The following is an 18,768-nucleotide window of genomic DNA, read 5'->3' as shown; positions in this document are numbered from 1 at the left end:
GCACAAGTGGGGAATGACCCCAGAGGAGACTTTGGACTCCTGATATATAATGTTTTCACTTGAGAGATTGCCCAGGGTCATTATGAGGCCTAAAGCCCCTATGGATTTTTGTTTCTTGGAATGCTGCCTACCCTATTTTAGACCTCATAACGACCCTGGGAAAACTCTCAAAGGAAAATGCTAGCCTCCATCAGCTGGGTATGTTAAAATGAACTTAACAGGCAGTAGATGGCCTCAGCTGAATTAAGTCCTGCGTCCACCCAGTTAGTTGTTTCTCAGGGGAAGGGGTGCTCCTGAAAACTGTAAGTTCTCTTTATGGGCAGTGATGGTTTAGTGTTAAGACAATTCAGGAGGACATAGCCACCCTGGATTTAACAGAAACTTATAAAAGAAAAACTCAGAATCAAGTGCGGCCTATTCATTCTGCAAACAGTACCCTACCTGGCCTAAATCAAAATTATTATCAACAGTGAGACTGCCCCTTTCCTAGGCAAAACAAACCACCTATAGCCAGCTCCCTTCTAAATGTGGGGCCCTGAGAGGAACAAGAGAGGTTGTGTTGGCTGCTAAGGGACAAGGGGAATCCCAAATTAGATGATCTCTGGCAAATCCATGGAACAGTTACAATACTTACTAGAATTAGATTGCAATCTGGGCAGGCTTCTCCTTCAGAGATAGCCCTGCCTTCCCTGCCTACCCTGATCTCTGCGAGTGGCACATCAGAGTCTGGTGATGTCAGAGTAGGTCCCTTCCAGCAGACAGTTGCCTTTTACCACATTAACTATAGTTTGGGCTCCAAAATATTAACAATACTGGCTGGCTTTGATAGACACAGGTGCCAAAAACTCCTAACTCCAGGAAGCACTCAAACTTTAAAGGGATCTCACTAGAATAGGACCAGCTTGAGAGGATTAACTAAAGGGTTAATCATCTGCTTAACTATTAAAATTGGCTCAGTTTTGCTTAAAAAAGCTTCTTACCTGGTTGTCCTCTCCAAGAGTATATCTTTTCTCATGATTGGAATAGACTTCTTCAGTGAGCAGGCAACCTCATGAGATAAGTCTAAGGCTTCCATGCTATTTGTGGGCACTAGCCAGTGGGAAGCATTTAACTTTCCCCTCCCCATGTGTGAGGTTAATATGTCACAGTCCTGGCTAAGCCAAAGCACTGAAGGATCATGGCTTGTCATAGCTAACTTAGTTCCCCCATGTGGCCTGCACTTAAAGCCACTACTAATGAGAGGATGCTGTCTGTATAATGAGTACCACAAGGCTGTTACCTGGATTAGAGTAGCTCCACGACATCATTTTAATGAATGACATTCCAGATAACATTGGTAGGTGCTTCGGAATCAGATTGGGCTAATAGCACCTGTTCATTAAACATTTTATAGGAGAGTAAATCATGGTTTGCTTTCACCTTGAAGATCAGCAGTATACCTTTCCCTAGTTGTCTGTGGGGTACATCAATAGCCCTGTGATTGTATACAGAATTTGCAGACAGGACCTAGATTTCTGCCCTGCCCATTCCCAGACCCCAGAACTCCCCATTATATCAGTGACATCCTCCTCATTAGACCTGGCCAAGACTGTCTCATAGGCTCTCCCAACCCCAACTGTACATGTCACTGAGAGAGAATGAGCAGTTGCCCCCCATAAGATACAAGGCCCCTCCTAGTCTGTTAAAATCTTGGGCTACTGGTTTTACCAATCTGCTAAAAGAAGAGCTCATAGGGCTCCAACTACCCACACTGGTGAAGGAGGCCCAAAATTTTGTAAGAATGGTAAGAATGTTTGGATTCTGGTGCCAGCACATTTGTAGCCTCAAATATTTGCTGGCCCCTGCCTACTGAATCATCCATAAGTCTTCCACTTTTGGCAGGGGGGGGGTGATTAAGAGCAGACCCTAGATAAATGAAATGAGGCTATCCCTTCAGCTCTCTCACTAATGCTCTGAGCACAGAACTTACAATCAGAAGGTTTAGGCACTTCTGGGAGCCTCTTGACCAAATGGATGAATGCCTTTTCCCCGGGCACTTGTGTAAGTGACAACCCTGTGTGGATGGCTTGTGCCTCCTTGTCCAGCAGCTCATAAACTGCATATTCTTAATTTAATATACCAGCTCCAGGCCTTCCAACACAAGGACATTATAGGAATCTCAGTCCGTAAGGTAGCTGGCTCTTTTCCAGCAAAGGCTTCAGTTTGAATAAAGGCTCACTAGACTTCCAATAGTTGCCACTCCAGTGACAAACATCTTTGACTTGAGTCTGAGAGTCACACCGCTCAAGGAAAGTGAAAGCCCAAAGGTCATCTTCCACTGAAGGTATGGTTTCAATACACTCGCACGAAGGAAGAAGGAAGTCAGGTCACGTGATTTATTACTTACAGATCCCAGAAAGGAGACAGGGGTAGGGTGGGGAGCAAAACTAACCAGGGGAAGGGCAGTCATCTGTCCCAGGTTCAAGATTAAGCAAAAGGTCGAGAACAGGGTAGCAAACACCTCGTAACGTACTTGGGGCAGAGGTCACCAACTTTTTGTGTGGGCTCAACTCTGAACGGTTATTTTAAAAGGTGCCTTGGGAAAAGCCAAATGGGAGCTTGTGGTGGGAACCCTAAGCTCTAGCCTTTAAATGTCAACTCTGGGTGTGACCAGGGTTGTTATGGTCTAAAGTGGCCAGATAGTGACCCAAAATAGTTGTTTTCTCACCATAGCCCTTGTGTGATAGAAAAAGCTCCCAGTAAATTTGGATCAGCATTGGAGGCCTCTTTAGTATGTTGGAAATAATATCTACTGGATTGTGCTAAGCCCAGCCCTACTAGAGCATCACAGCTCCGTGGAAAGAAGCCACATCCCTTTCCACTGATGTTAATTTGCTGAAATGTCCAGGCCTTCTGTTTGTTTACCCATGCAAGGTACCAACCTCTGCTAATGTTATCGAGGGGTTAACAGAACAGGTTTTACAGCTTTTGGGACTGCCACAAGTAAAACAGCCAGACTAGGAGTCCTGTTTTGCTGCAGAGCAAGCAAACAATGGGCTTAACAAAACAACATTTTGGGGCATTTCACCTACCCTTTCATCCTACAGCATGGTATTGCAAAAAGACATAATGGACTTTTTTTTTTAAAAAAGATTTTATTTATTCATTAGAGACATACAGAGAGATGTAAAGACAGGCAGAGGGAGAAGCAGGTTCCCCGCGGGGAGCCCAGTGTGGGACTCCATCCTAGGACCCTGGGAACACGCCCTGAGCCAAAGGCAGATGCTCAACCACTGAGCCACCCAGGCATCCCCATAATAGAATTTTAAATCAAGGCCTATTGAGAAAACTTGGAGGCCAGTGGTCCTTGCAGTGCTCAAAAATACTGCTCATAGTCCAAATTATATTAAATTCATGCTCCTGTGACATAATCACACCATATTTAAAATCACAGCAATTGGGATGGTTCCCAATTGAACGATACTTAGAGGAGAGTCAGGTCCCCTACTTCTGGCCACAGATGACCTCTGACTTTAAGCCTTACTCTTCTTTGTTACTGTGCCCCTTCTTTACCTGAGAAGTTTCTACCCTTACCAATGTTGATTATATGTTGTTCACCCAATCTACACACTTCTTTTGATCAGGTTTCTCTGGAAACAACATGCCACAGACACACCACAGGGAGATACACCACATATGTCATATTTGGGACAATGGGAACCATGATGTTGGCTATTTAGGTTCATCAGTCATACTAACATGACCACAGACACCAGCACTGAGGCTAGCACTCCTTCTCCTATCTCTACCTACTGTTACTAGTAATACCCATTCTGGCTTAGCTGGACTCTTACATACTGTATGACTCATTGATGCCTCCTAAACCCTGTAGACCTACTTTTATTTCAAGTTGGGCAAGACCCACTGTTATTAACTAGTGCCATCAAACAAATAGAACAATGGGCCACTCCCTATCAAGTCTCATTTAAGGAATGCCCAGAGATAATATGCTCCCGGTATTATAACCAGGACACTTGTCATTGTTGCAGTCAGGTTAAAAATGCAGTAATCCAGAGCCAATACCAACAAACTGTAAGGATTACAAAGATAAAATTAGAGCTCTCAACCTTTGATAATAATGACATATATAAACCCTGCCAAAAATATATGCCTTCACAATTTTTTATCACTTTTCCTATCATTATAATGCCCTCTCTTGCTTTCTCTTACTCTGTCTCGCTCTCTCTTGCTCTCTTTCCAGTGCAGGCATTACTTATTGAGGCAGAAAAGAATTGCATTAAACAGGTGGCCAGGGTCACCTTACCAAGGATTTTCTCCTTGGTTGCTAATCAGTATATACAAAGAAGGAAATGTATACAACAATATTACCTGGGACAAAGCATGCCTAAAATGTCAGGGGCTGCAGCTAGTTTGGGAATTCTTCCCTAAACCTAATCTCACAATGCCAATGTCAAGATTGACATTTTGCTCAGTGAGAGCAAGCCTTTCAACAACTTCAAGGCTGACTGCCTACAGTAAACAATCATAGCTTTGGGTGGTTACAGCAAAGACATTTCTTATGAAAAAATATATCTGATCCCATGTAGAAATCTAATCACTCTCTATGTGGCACTTTCTCTATCTAAATCGACAACTACGTGTTTACAACCATTACAAAATTTGCCAGGCCTACCAAAGTCATCATTACCAAGGGCTTGGGGAAATATTTAAGGGAGACTGACACCCAGTGTTACTCTTCTGGGGGATCTTGTGAAAGCATATACATCACACCCTGTGGGAGAAAGTAATGAGAAGCCCAGCAGCAAAGCTAGCTAACCTGGGAGGAAAGCTATTGGTATAGTCACATGACCAGTTCCCAGGAGGCTACTTCTGAGGCTGTTAAAGCTATACAAATGTCTGTCCAAGAAAAATTTCCACTAGAATGGAAGCAGTGAAGCAGGTGGTAGTCTCCCAGTGAAATACAGCAACACTGTGATAAACAGGTATAGAATTGGGCCAGATATACAATACAGTTGGTCTATTTAGAAATAATTTGGCCCACCTGTGAGAATCCTATATGCGCACGCTCCACAATCCAATTTAGTGCATTGCTAAATTAACAACTTTTTCCAAACTGCCAAGAGCATCTGCTAAGCTTATCTCGTGCACATGGGAACACAGTGGTGCTAATTGTTATTGGCAGGGAACTCAAACAACAATTACACCAATCTGAACAAGGAAGAGCGTGCAGTTGTTCACCAGACCAGACCTGCATATTACCTTAGTCATAGCAATACATAAGATGGCAAGTTTAATCACATTCTGGGCTTAGTTATGCCAATCTGATTTTAGTACACATAGCATACACCTCTCTCTGGCCAAGCTCCACCATAAACCTCATTTATCAAAATGACCCTATTTCCCTAACCATCCATATCCAACAATAATATCTAGAGAATAATCGCACACAAGTATGTGGGCACTTTGGGCTGAGTCCATACCATTTTATCTGACCCAGGTGTTGAATGCAAGGTGGCTAATATGCAAGCTTGTTTGTATCATTATATGCTTCTATTAATACCACCTGCAATTGTACCAAGCCACACAAAATCACCCTTATAGGAACAGAAAGCAGCAGAGGAAGCCTGGTGAGGAAATCAGATGGCTTCCCCTTGTCTGACCCTGGAGAATGTTTCCAGTACTTGGGTTTGGCCCCAAATTCCAGAGTTTTACTTAGCAGCTGAACCCTCCAAGTACTCCCCCCCCCCCCACAAACCATGCTAGACACAATTCTCCAGTGCCACGGACATTTCACATACATATACTCACTCTCACATTCCCTCATACGTGCTCACATGTACACCCTCACACTTATAAATACACATTAACACGCACAAGAACATGCTCACACATTCACTCATACACTCACATGCATACTCTCAGACATTCCTCACACGTACTGACAAGTTCACACAAATGACCCTACTTATACATTAACTTACCCACAGAAACTTGCTAAGATCTATGCACATGATAATAATTCACTCATAACCATGAACACACAAGCACTTACTACATGAATATACTTAAACTTGAATGTTCACATATATAATAGTGCTTAATCACTCACTTGCTAAATATCCTATCAATAGTTATTCATGCATTTCTTTCACACACATCAATTCACTCACACATACGACTATACTTAAACATGGTCACATACTCATCCATTTACTCACACAAACATGCTTATAAATTCATTCATGCACATAGGTACCCTCAAATTATTTGCATATAAGTATATTCACAAACTTGCATAATAACATGCTCATATATAAATATATTCACTATTTATTGATACACATATATGCTCACATACACAAAGATGCCCACAAATTGACTCAAACATGCTCATAAGATACATTCACACACATTTATAAACTCTCATGTCAATTTATTCACTCATGAACATGATCACAATTTTATTCACACACAGCATATTCATAAACCACTCATAAGTACTCACACCCATGTGCTCACATATTCATTCAATCACATGAGTTTGCTCACATGTTCACTTACACACTGGCACACTTGTATTTGCTTAAATGCACACCCACAAATTCACTAATACACACGTTAACCTCACAAACAGAAAAATACATATTCACTCACCTACAAATAAACTCTTACGTTATCATGCTACCGAAACTCACAATCACTCATTCAATCATACATGAACATCTTTACACATGTACTCACACACAATCCCTCATACACTTGACTATATTCACACATTCATTCACATATTAACATCCTCAATTAAGGATATACTTGTACATTTATTCACTCTTAACATCATACAGATTTACTCGTACACATAGACATATTCACATATATTCATGTGTTGATGCTGATTAACACACACCTAAGAACTTGACCATGTACAATTATATTTACACATGTAAGAATACTGACATATTTGGGTACCTGGCTGGCTCAGTTGATAGAACATGTAACTCTTAATCTCAGGGTCATGAGTTGAAGTCCCACGTTGGATGTGGAGCCTACTTAAAAAGGGTCTCTAAAAATGAGTAAAAGATGTGAATAGAAAAAAAAAAAGATGTGAATAGACATTTTTAAAAAAAAAACATACTCACATATTGACTTACTAGAGAACCTTCTTCCTTACATGAACATGCTCACACATTTACTCATGGAAATGATTATCCTCACATATGAGACACACTTTCACTTGCATACAAATACATTCACACGAATGCACATCACACATTAATGCTTTCATGGAGAAAATTGCTCATATAGTCACTCAGATATAAACATACTTACAAATGCATACTCAGTGACACATAAAATATGTTTACACATTTATTCACTCAAATAGGCTCACATTTAGTCACATGAACATGATTATAATATTCATAGACAAGACACAGTCATATATGTCACATATACACATTCCCACACATGTGCACACAAACACAAACCCAGGCATGCTCATACATTCACTTGCAAAAGAACATACTTCCAAACACACATTCACACATTTATTCATAGGAATGTGTTTTTCCATTAAGATGCTCACATAGACAAACATACTTACACATTCACTCACATGCACAAAAATGCCCAAATGTTCACAAATTTATTCCAACTTAAAGACACACTAATACATGCTCACTTACACACATGGACAGATCCTGCACATTTGAAGACACTGAAATCTCTCACACATGCAAATTAACACACTCATAGACAGGACTGTTCACCCATTCACTTGCAAGTAAACATTTTCACACTCATCAAGAAGCTTGCAATTTCAAAGTGCAAGGAATACACAGGAACACAAAAACTCCCAAGCACATGTTCACATATTCCTTCATACATATTTACTCACATTAACAACCTCATGCAAATAAGAATGCTTATACATTAACACAAACTAACATGCCTACATCCATGTACAAATTCACAAATTTATTCATACACATGAACAGGTACAAACATTTACTTAACCACACAAATATATTCAAACTGACACACTTATTTGTGAACAGGCCTACACATCAATATCACGCATGGGTGTGCTTGCCTACACGTACCCACACATTTATTCACTGACATGATCATGCTCAGAGGTTTACTCACACTGATGGGTACACTTATTCATTCTCATGCACATGTTCCCTCGTCCATTCACTCACTCAAATATACTCAAATTGACATGGTTACACACATGAAATACTTACACATTCACTAATTTACCCAAATAAATATATATTTGCATAATATATAAGCATATATATACACAAAGTTATTCAACTAGTCACTCACATGTATTAATACTGATACATTTACTCATTTGCATGTGCATTCTTGAATTTATGTTCACAGACACTTATTCACGTACAAACCTGCTTAAAAATTCAGTCACATGGGGTGCCTGGGTGGCTCAGTCAGTTAAGCATCTGACTTTTGATATCAATATGCTCAGGTCTGGATCTCAGAGTCATGAATTCAAGCCCCATGTGAATTCAAGCCTTAGCGTGGAAACTGCTTCAAAAAAAAAATTCACTCACATACATAGACACTCACATATAATCACTTGTAAATATTCACACATCCAGTCACAGGTGCATATCAACATACTAACTATAAAAACTTGTTTACTAAAAAAAACTTGTTTACTATTCAGTCATATGTCTGTGCTCACACAAACTTATGAATTTACTCAAGCACATGTAGATAATATACATGCAAGTACAGTTACTAGCAATAACATTTAACATTTTACTCAATACACAGTGACAGATTAACTCACATAGTCACACAGGCATATAATTTCATGCACCCTCTCACAGACATGCTCAGACGTTCACTCACATAAACATGCTCATAAAATATCACTCACATATCAGACAGACTTATTTATACTCACATGTACATATTCACACTTTAACTTACACAAAATAGCATGAGTATAGAAGGAGCATGCTCATATGTTCACTTGTACATGAACATACTCATACTTAACAAAAGCTTGCACACTCACATGAATACACACATTAACAAGCTTAAGGATGAAACCACATTCACTCACAACATGCTTACAGGTTTACTAACGCATAGACACACATCCTCATGCTCACATGTTCATTCACTCACACAAACATGCCCACGAATTCATTCCCACACAGGACACAGTCACATATGCTCACATTTACTCAATCACATTTTCTCTCACACATGCATATAAACACACAAACAAGGACATACTTATATATTCAGTCACACATTTGAGCATACTTAACATCACAAACTCACACAATAACACATTTAATTATACACACAAACATTTGCAGAATCTTTTGCATATATAGACATTCTTACCTGTGAGTTTTTATACAAATTGCATGTCTAGTCCTACAATCATATTTACATATTCACATGTACAAACATCCTCATGTTCACTCACACTCACCTATTCTCACCCATGAGCACATTCACAATTTCACTAAAACACAAATTAATGCTCATATGCATAGGCACATTCACATATTCACTAACACAGACATGCTCAATTTTAGTACACATGTAGACACATGTACATATACTACCACCATCATGCATATTCACAAATTCTTTCATGTAGAAGACACACTCATATATCTAACATGAACACATTCCCTTACTTATATGCATTAGCACACTCAAAAACAGGACACACTCATACAATCACTGACTTAACATGTGCATTCTCATAAACTCATAGAGACATAGTCATATACACTATGTGCTCATTCTCACCCATTCACTTACATAGGCACATTAACACACAAACAGAAATATGTTTCTCACCCAAGCACACCACGTTCACCATGAACTCAAACATTCACACAAAGATTCACTTACACATTTACATTACATGTATAGTACAATCACATATTAACAAGCTCACAAAAACCCATGTTATTAATATTCATTAATACAAACATGCTAACACTTATGTATGTGCTCCCAAATTCCACATACTTGAACATACCCATTTACTTCAGCACTCAAAAATCGTTACATAACACACTGTAAAACATGAAAAAGTTCACAAATTAACTTTCACAAATGTATATGCTCACATATATGCACATGCTCACACATTCACTCATATTAACATGTTAATTTACTCAAAGGAACATACTGGCAAATTACACGTGTGTATACAGTCATACATGCACACCACATGCTCATAACATTCACTCATTCACACAAATATACTCACACCTTCACTCATTCACATGAACATGCTCACAAATACAAATATGTAGACATAATATACATTCTCACACTAATAAATGCACTCCATACAAACATGCTTAAACGTTCACTTACGTGAACATACCCTCAAATTCACACAGGGACACAAACATATGAACTCAGATGCTGCCAGTCTCACAGACACTTACCATGTACACATCACCACTTCATAATCAGGATATGCTTGAAGGGATAACACATAAACATGCTCCCTCCTTCACAAAGCACAAAGATTCACTCACAGAAGAAAATATACTCACATGTGCTTATGTTCAGATGCTAACATTTCACTCATCCAAATATACTCACATTAACTATTTTACAGCAGTGACACTTGCTCATATAAACATGCTAATATCCTTGCACGTGGCCATAAATTCAGCCTACATTTGAACACTCACAAACACATACCCCAGCACTCAAATATCATTACACTAACCTACTCTCATATGTTCAGGTTTGTATGTTTACTTTCTCAAATATTCCTGTTTATATATATGCACACATTCACTCATACAAATCTACTCATACCTCACTCATTCAAATGAGCATTGTTACACATTCACTCAGATACCAAACACTCAGATTTATATACACACACTCACACATTAATTATCATTGTCACAAAAAGCAATATTTTCATATGTTCACTTGCATGTGATCATAGTCACTCAACAGGAAGCTCACAAATTCAAACACATAAAACACTTGCATTCAATGACACACATATACTCATACATGACTTTACACAAATATAGTCATGTTAATAAGAATCATACCCCCAAATCCACTCACATACTCACTACACACAAACACACTAATATGTGTCTTTATGCTTACGAATTCACTCATACATGTAAGTGTACACAAATACTTAAGCACAACTTTACTCATGATAGAACACCTTCACCTATGAATGGGCTCATGCATAACTTATATTTATGCTCACATATGTACAAATGTTCAAACATGCACTCATAAGAAAAGCTCACTCTTTGGCTCACAGAAGCATTTCACTCATATACCTACATACACTCAGACAACCTCAGGAGTTCTCTGGGTGAAATTTGAAACCAGCCGCTGTACAGGGAGGGCAAAGACCAGAGGAAGAGGCAGACCACTCCAGGTTAGTAGGTGGCAATTTAATAAGCAAGGGAACTTACATACAAGGCTTGTCTTGGGTGGCCACAAGACGAGTAGATCTCCACACCTGCCTGCCAGAATCTTGAGTTTCTATGGAGTCCTTAATGTTGTTCAGTCCAGATGGTCTCAACGATACATGACTTTCTCAAGGTTATATCCTTGAAATGGCTTCTAGTGGGTAAAGGTTAGCAGAATATACATTTCAAGGACAAGGAGCCTCTGATTGTACAGGTCCAGCTCACAGGTCCACATGCAGTTACATCCTCTTGATGATTTCCTTCAACACTCTGTCTTTCATGAGTGGCTCTTACAATCTTTTTCTTTTTTTTTTTTCAAGATTTATTTATTTATTTATTTATTTATTTATTTATTTATTTATTTGAGAGAGAGAGAGAGAGAGAGAGAGAGAGAGAGCACAAGCAGGGAGAAGAAGCAGAGGGAGAGGGAGAAGCAGGCTCCCCACTGAGCAGGGAGCCCAATGGAGGACTCAATCCCAAGACCCTGGGATCATGACCTGAGCAGAAGGCAAACACTTAACCAAATGAGCCACTTAGGCACCCCCTGGCTCTTACAATCTTGTATGTCCCCTTCTTTTACCTTGTGCCCTAAGTGATCACCAAGAGCTTTTCTTAGAGGTGGCTCATTGGGTGGCTATCTGGACTCACTGGAGGCAGATATCACAGCAATAGTATAAGCACATGCAAGGGAAATGATAGATTAAGATAATGATTCCCAATAAGTAACAGATTTTCCCACCAAGAGCCCAATGATCCAAATCACAGATTTATTAGTTCCCCTAGGCTGAAGGCTGGATCACTCAAGGCATTCACTTGTGGCCTCATGTGATTCAATAAAGATGATGAGGGCAGCCCAGGTGGCTCAGTGGTTTAGCACCGCCTTCAGCCCAGCGCGTGATCCTGGAGACCCAGGATGGAGTCCCACGTCAGGCTCCCTGCATGGGACCTGCTTCTCCCTCTGCCTGTGTCTCTGCCTTTCTCTCTCTCTCTCTCTCTCATAAATAAATAAATAAAATATTTAAAAAATAAAGATGATGAGTTAGCAGATTCATTGAGCATGAACATACAACATTCTGTTTGGGTAATGGTACATGGCTCTCTCTCTCTCTCTTTTTTTGTAAATGTCTCTCCCATGAGGCAGTAGCAATGTCTAAAGCCATCCTAAGGAGTTTTAACTGCTTACATACCCTACGTTTGGACTGACTCCTTTGCTGGTCACGTGAGTGGGCCCCACTGCAGAAAGGTATTTCCATCAGGGCCCATCCCATGACTGAATACCAGAGCAGCAGAAGTCTAAGGTTGAAAAGACATATATTTAATAGAATCTTGATTAGGAGTCTTCTCCTTCTATAAGAATCACATTTGTGGACTGACTGATCCTTAGGTGTTAATGTGGCCCCAGCATTAGGAATTTTACCTGGGGGTAGCCCTCATGGTACAGTGATTTAGCTCCGCCTGCAGCCTGGGGTGTGATCCTGTAGACCTGGGATCGAGTCCCACGTCGGGCTCCCGGTGCATGGAGCCTGCTTCTCCCTCTGCCTGTGTCTCTGCCTCTCTCTCTCTGTCTCTGTCTCTCTATGAATAAATAAATAAAATCTTTAAAAAAAGGAATTTTACCTGGTAGTATACACCATATATGAGTACCATACATGTTGGCTAGGGGAGATTGCACTGTCATGGGTGAGGAAATGGACTAGGGATGGGATGTTTCCGACCAGGACTCCTGCTCTTTCCCTTCTTTTAATGGTGTGTGTTCTAATCCAGGTATGTAGATAATAGGATCCCAGTGGAGATTGAGTAGTTCCCTCTCACTCAGGGTTGCAAATTGAGTAGTTCCTTCTCAGGGCTGCAAAATAAGTCACCCATTTCAGTGGAACACCTCATTGCAAATTCCAGTAGGTAATGCCTTTCCCAGGTGTGGTGGGTCTTGGTATTCTCAGCAGCATGGAATGACGATATATGGTGAAAGTTGGAGCAGTAGCTGTTATCTGCAACTTACATACCTTTCTGGTATTGTGTTTCTTGGTAGGAGTCTCCAGTCTGGCATACGGGGCAATCGGCCCTACTGGGTGATCATTCAAATGTATGAAGACCTAGGGTAGTACTTTAGTCTTCCTGGTCAAGGCGGTTTTACCTGTTAGTAATTTAATCTGCTGCTTTAATATTCTATTTTTCCTTTCTGTCAATCCTATTACTTGCAGGTTATAGGGGAGATGGAACCTTCATTCAGTGTCATGTTCTTTGGTCTAGTCTTGCCCATCAGGACCTTTGAAATGTGCCCCCCATCATTGTCTGTTCAATGATGGTATCCATATACGGCACTCAGCTTTTCTAATCCCCTAATGGTAATAGCCTTATTTGCATGGCTGTAGGGGAAAGCTTGGGTTAGGCCAGATGCAGTGTCCACACAAACTAAAGCATATTTAGAACCTTCACTCAGAGAGGGACAATATAATCAATTTTCCAATCCTTCACTGGTTAAGAACTCTTAAGGGATGGCCCCAGATGCCTTTGGCAGTTGCCTTGGGCATTGTTTAGAACATGTAGGACATGCTGTTACTGCATTAACCAAGTCACTGCATTTGAAGGGCAATCCATCATCCTTGGCAATACACCATCTCACTTGGGCACTACAGTGGCCGCTTTTTCTGTGCACCCAATCTACCATGTCTGCTGAAGGGCAAGTTGCTACAGCTTGTACACAGGCTGGAGCATCAGATTCCTGATTGTCAGGGCCTGTCAGCACCTTATGATCTGGGACATGGGAAACAGTGAGGACTGCTTCAGATTCTTGCAGGCAAATCCAACTGTCTTTCCATATATTCTGATCCCACAAGGGCTTATTCATGATCATCTACTCTTTGGCTTCCCATTGTTCAAGACATGGGGTTGATCACTATAGAACAGCCTAGCTGTCAGTGTAAAGGGTTAATAGCCAGGGCTCAGGAAAGATCACCAGCCATACTGCTCTCGATTCAGCTCCCTGGCTGTGGTTCATTCCTGTTCCTCTCCAGATGGTGTCAGGGTTAGGCTGAATAGTGACTTTAGTCTGTGCTGATGGGTTGCCTTGACTTGAGACTAGACCTGTCTATTCCAGGTATCAGTGGGCATTTTCCTCATTCTCTCTATGGGCGGGCCTCCGGCTGCCACAGGAATTTAGTGGACGTCATGGGAGGATTTACATATTCTATAGGGCCTAGTAGCATTTGTGTTTCTAGAGGCAGTGGGCTGGTGGACAGGGTGCTCCTCTGATGCAAACAGGCATACCATTTAGTCAAAGTGAGGGTTTGAGCCATGGCAGAGGTGGGTTGATGGAACATATTCTCCAATACCACTTGATAGGAAGAGAGGTTCTTACCACAATATGCTGTTCATTAAAGCTGTCTGGTCATATTTGATTCTATGTACATTCTCAAATATAACATTCCAGTCAAAGCCTTGGGAATAGAACCAGTGTTTCTAAGTGTGTCCAATTAAAAGAAGAACAGATTCTTAGTGAATTTATGCAAATAGATATATTGCCATGAAAATAAGAGTACTCACTAAGAGTTTATGAATTCTGGAGGTTTCGTGTAGGGATCATCTTTGTTCACAAAGGTATATATTAGCAAATTTTGGATAGCTTAAGAGAGAGAAGTTTTTTTTTTTTAAAATCTGGAAAAACAAAAGAATCAATGTTTCAGACAAAAAGTCATAAAAATTATAATCTTCCCCATCAGTTCATTCAAGTTTGTGTAATTCATTCATGTCACTCTCTTGTTAGCAGTTTTATGAATTCATGTTTTTCTATTAGAGTTCTGTAAATTTTTATTCACTTCAGTGGTATGATCTTACTACAAACCTGTACTTGTCAGAGTCTTTTCCATGAATCTCTTTGAAGATGAAGCACTCATGCAGGACTGCTTCTGCAAAAGCATTAGAGTAAAACAATTATCTGTAAGTGATAAAAGTAGCCATGGTTAGAGATCTGATGAGAGTTCATGATAATGCAATTGGCAGGGGAATTTGGTTATTTCTGTGACACATAAACATCCAGACAGGCACAGAGACCCCATAATTTTTGTTCTAAAACTGGAACCATGAATCAAGGTACAATACAAAACTATTTTATAAATAACAGCTGAACTCAAATTGTGTCTCTGGCAGATGAAACAGGTTGAGGTTACCCACTCCTGCGGCTAAAGCTTTTTACTAATATTTGAGAAAATTTTAAGGTTTGTATTTGTCCTTGAGTAATCTTATGGAGGCTGTGGTCTAGATTTTGGGCAAGGGAACTTCTATAACAGTCTGGATTTTAAGAAACCTCTTTCTCCCTTTTTTCTTCAGTCTCAGTCAATTGTGGACAGTGTTGTAGGCATTTCCTAGGATGTTTACATTTCAAAGGCACGGTAAAATTTACAACTGCAAGGACCAGAGAGAATGCAAGTTTTTCTCCTGGTAGATTTGAGATATATTTCTCTATTATCAGAAGTCTAGGGTAATTACTATTTAAAATTTCCCTTTGTTTTAGGGATCAGACAGCATAGAGTACTTACTCCATCACTGTCAATCATCACACCTCCCCTTGTTTTCACCTTTCCAGAAATTCTACCTCTTAGCATCTCAATCAGGCTTTGTCACAAGTACTGGGACCTTAATCCATGTCATTTTTGAATCCTCCTAGCTTTGTAAAACAGCATGCTGGTCTTGAACATATCTTGCTCTCCCACCTTTTTGTCAGCCTCAAAGCTAGCAGAGTCATGGACCTTGACACATTCTTCTAAGCTTGCCTCTTCTTCCAGCTTTCTAACTTGAGCTTTAGCCTTTAATTGGACATCAGTGGCCAGCCAAACTGCCCATAGTAGAGGCCAGCCCACAGCTGTTTGTTTTTCCTGTTGTTGCCACAATGCACTATGTGTAGTTACTTAAACAAGTGCATTAGACCAGCTAGTGTTTTCAGGGCATCCCCATACTCACATATGGTTCACAAGTCTCTAACAGGCCACCCCTATCCACACAGAGGTTGAAGGCCAACCCAGGATTTTCTCTGTGAATGCCTTTTTCCTAAGACCCATTTCTTTGGTCTTACCAATTATTGGTTTGTAAGCTTGGAGATTCCTCTGGTGAAATTTGAAACAGGCCCCCAGATAGGGAGGACAAGAAACGATAAAAGAAAGAGGCAGACCACTCCAGATTGGTAGGTTGTAGGTTTAGTAAGCAAGGAAACATATATGAGGCTTGTCTTAAGTGGCTGCAAGAGGAGATCTCTGTACCCATCCACCAGAATCTTAAAAGTTCACATAGAGGCCTTAAGTGGGGTTCAGTCACGTATCTTGTCTAAATGGTCTCAACAACACATCATTCTCTCTAGGTCACATTGTTGAAATGGTTCCTAGTGCAAGAATAGTGGATAGCATGTAAATTCCAAAGATGGGGAAAAAGTAAGGAGCTTCTGATTGCTTGGGTCTACCTTGTGGGTCAGCCAGTGGTTATACCCTCTTGATGACCTTCTCCAACAAATATACACTCACATGGACACTGACATATTCACTCCTTCCCACAACTTGCTTAAACATTTTCTCAGTCACATGAGCATGCTTACAAATTTATTCATACAGGGAAACAGATACATACACTCAGATGCTCCTATACACCCCTTCATTTACACATGTGCATTAAACTACTCAATATAAGGAGCTGATTCACATACACACACATAGACATGCTCACATCCACTGTGAAGCTCATTCAGTCACATGTAAATAAGCTCACAAGCACTTTCACTCATATGGTTATGTTAAATTCATGTGAGAATTCCACAAGTTAAGCTCACACAGATGAACCCAGTACATATTTACTGCCTTATGTGAACATACTAACATTCATGCATATGCTTACAAATTTTAGGTATGTGTTTGAATACACAAACATTTACTTCAGCACACAAATATTATCACACTAACAGACTCTCACATGTATGGGTTCACATATCTATTTTCATGAATGGTCATGCTCACATAAGAACACACACACGTGCTCACATTAGCACACTTAAAATTCACTCAAAATACATGGTGACCAGATTACTCCCACACATAGACATACTCACATTTCCACTGCACACTCACATTCAGTATAAAAACAAACAGTGAAACAAACTTGCTCAGCCCTCACTCTCATGAACATCATCATATACACACTCATGCACATGAATAGGATTACAGAATCATTGTCACAAACAGGAACATGTTCACATATTCACTTGCATATGAAAATGATCACACTGTCCAGGGTCACAGATTTACTCAATACATAAAAGCACATTTGTTTACATACACACTTAACAAATTACCTTACTCAAATATATTCCCATATTAACAAGATAACACAAACATACCCACTCATTATACATGAACATGGTAGCATGCATGCATATAGTTACAGAAGCCCTCATATAGATGATCATACATAGATACTCACTTTAAACACACATATTTACACTATAAAATACTATCAGCCCCCCCACTGGCTGATACCCCTGTTGTCACACATAGAAATGCTCACATACATACATACATTCACATGTTTAGACACTAACAAAACACATGTCCAGTCTCAAGTATGCTCATAAGTACACAGATATATAGACATATGCACATTGACATTTATTCTTTCACTCAACTAATTCAATCATATGAACACACAAATTCACTGACATAGAGACACAAATAAATATTCTCAGATGTTCACACACATCCATGCACTTTCACCAACAAATTAACAAAATCTCAAACAGAAACATGCTCACATAGACACACACAGAGATGCTCACACTTACCAGGAAGTTTAAACATTCGTTCATACTGTGATACACTCAAATATACATGCACATGCTCACCATCACTCAAATAATATACTCATATATTAATAAGCTCAAGCAAATGAACACAATACACATTTATTCATATGAATATGCTATCATTCATGCACATGCTCACAAATTTATACGTATAAAAGAACACATACATTTATTTCATTCAAATATTGTCACACTACCATATTGTCCTGTATAATTCATTTATTTACTCTCATGTATAACTGTGCTCACAAATATGCACACATTCATATGTTCGCTCATAGTAACACAGTTTGCTCACTAAAAACACACATTGACAAATTTTGTAATTCTCAGAGACATACATATATTCACGCCTTCATGTACACACTTTCATCTAAACAAACATACCTACACTGCATTCACTCACAGCATTATCACCCACTCACATACACAGGCATGGTCACAAAGTAACTCATACAC

At 39.8% G+C, this 18,768-nt stretch overlaps 1 long non-coding RNA gene across 3 annotated transcripts in view; it reads left to right on the top strand.

The window, feature by feature from the left end:
* LOC140596058 (uncharacterized) overlaps positions 1–18,768 on the top strand; it is a 239,530-nt gene that overhangs the window by 33,972 nt on the left and 186,790 nt on the right. The gene's annotated exons all lie outside the window — the stretch shown is intronic.

Source organism: Vulpes vulpes, chromosome X (genome assembly GCF_048418805.1).
Source record: "Vulpes vulpes isolate BD-2025 chromosome X, VulVul3, whole genome shotgun sequence".
Classification (NCBI taxonomy): Eukaryota; Metazoa; Chordata; class Mammalia; order Carnivora; family Canidae; genus Vulpes; species Vulpes vulpes.
The sequence above is the reverse complement of the archived record's forward strand: the minus strand, read 5'-3'. Positions and strand labels throughout refer to the sequence as shown.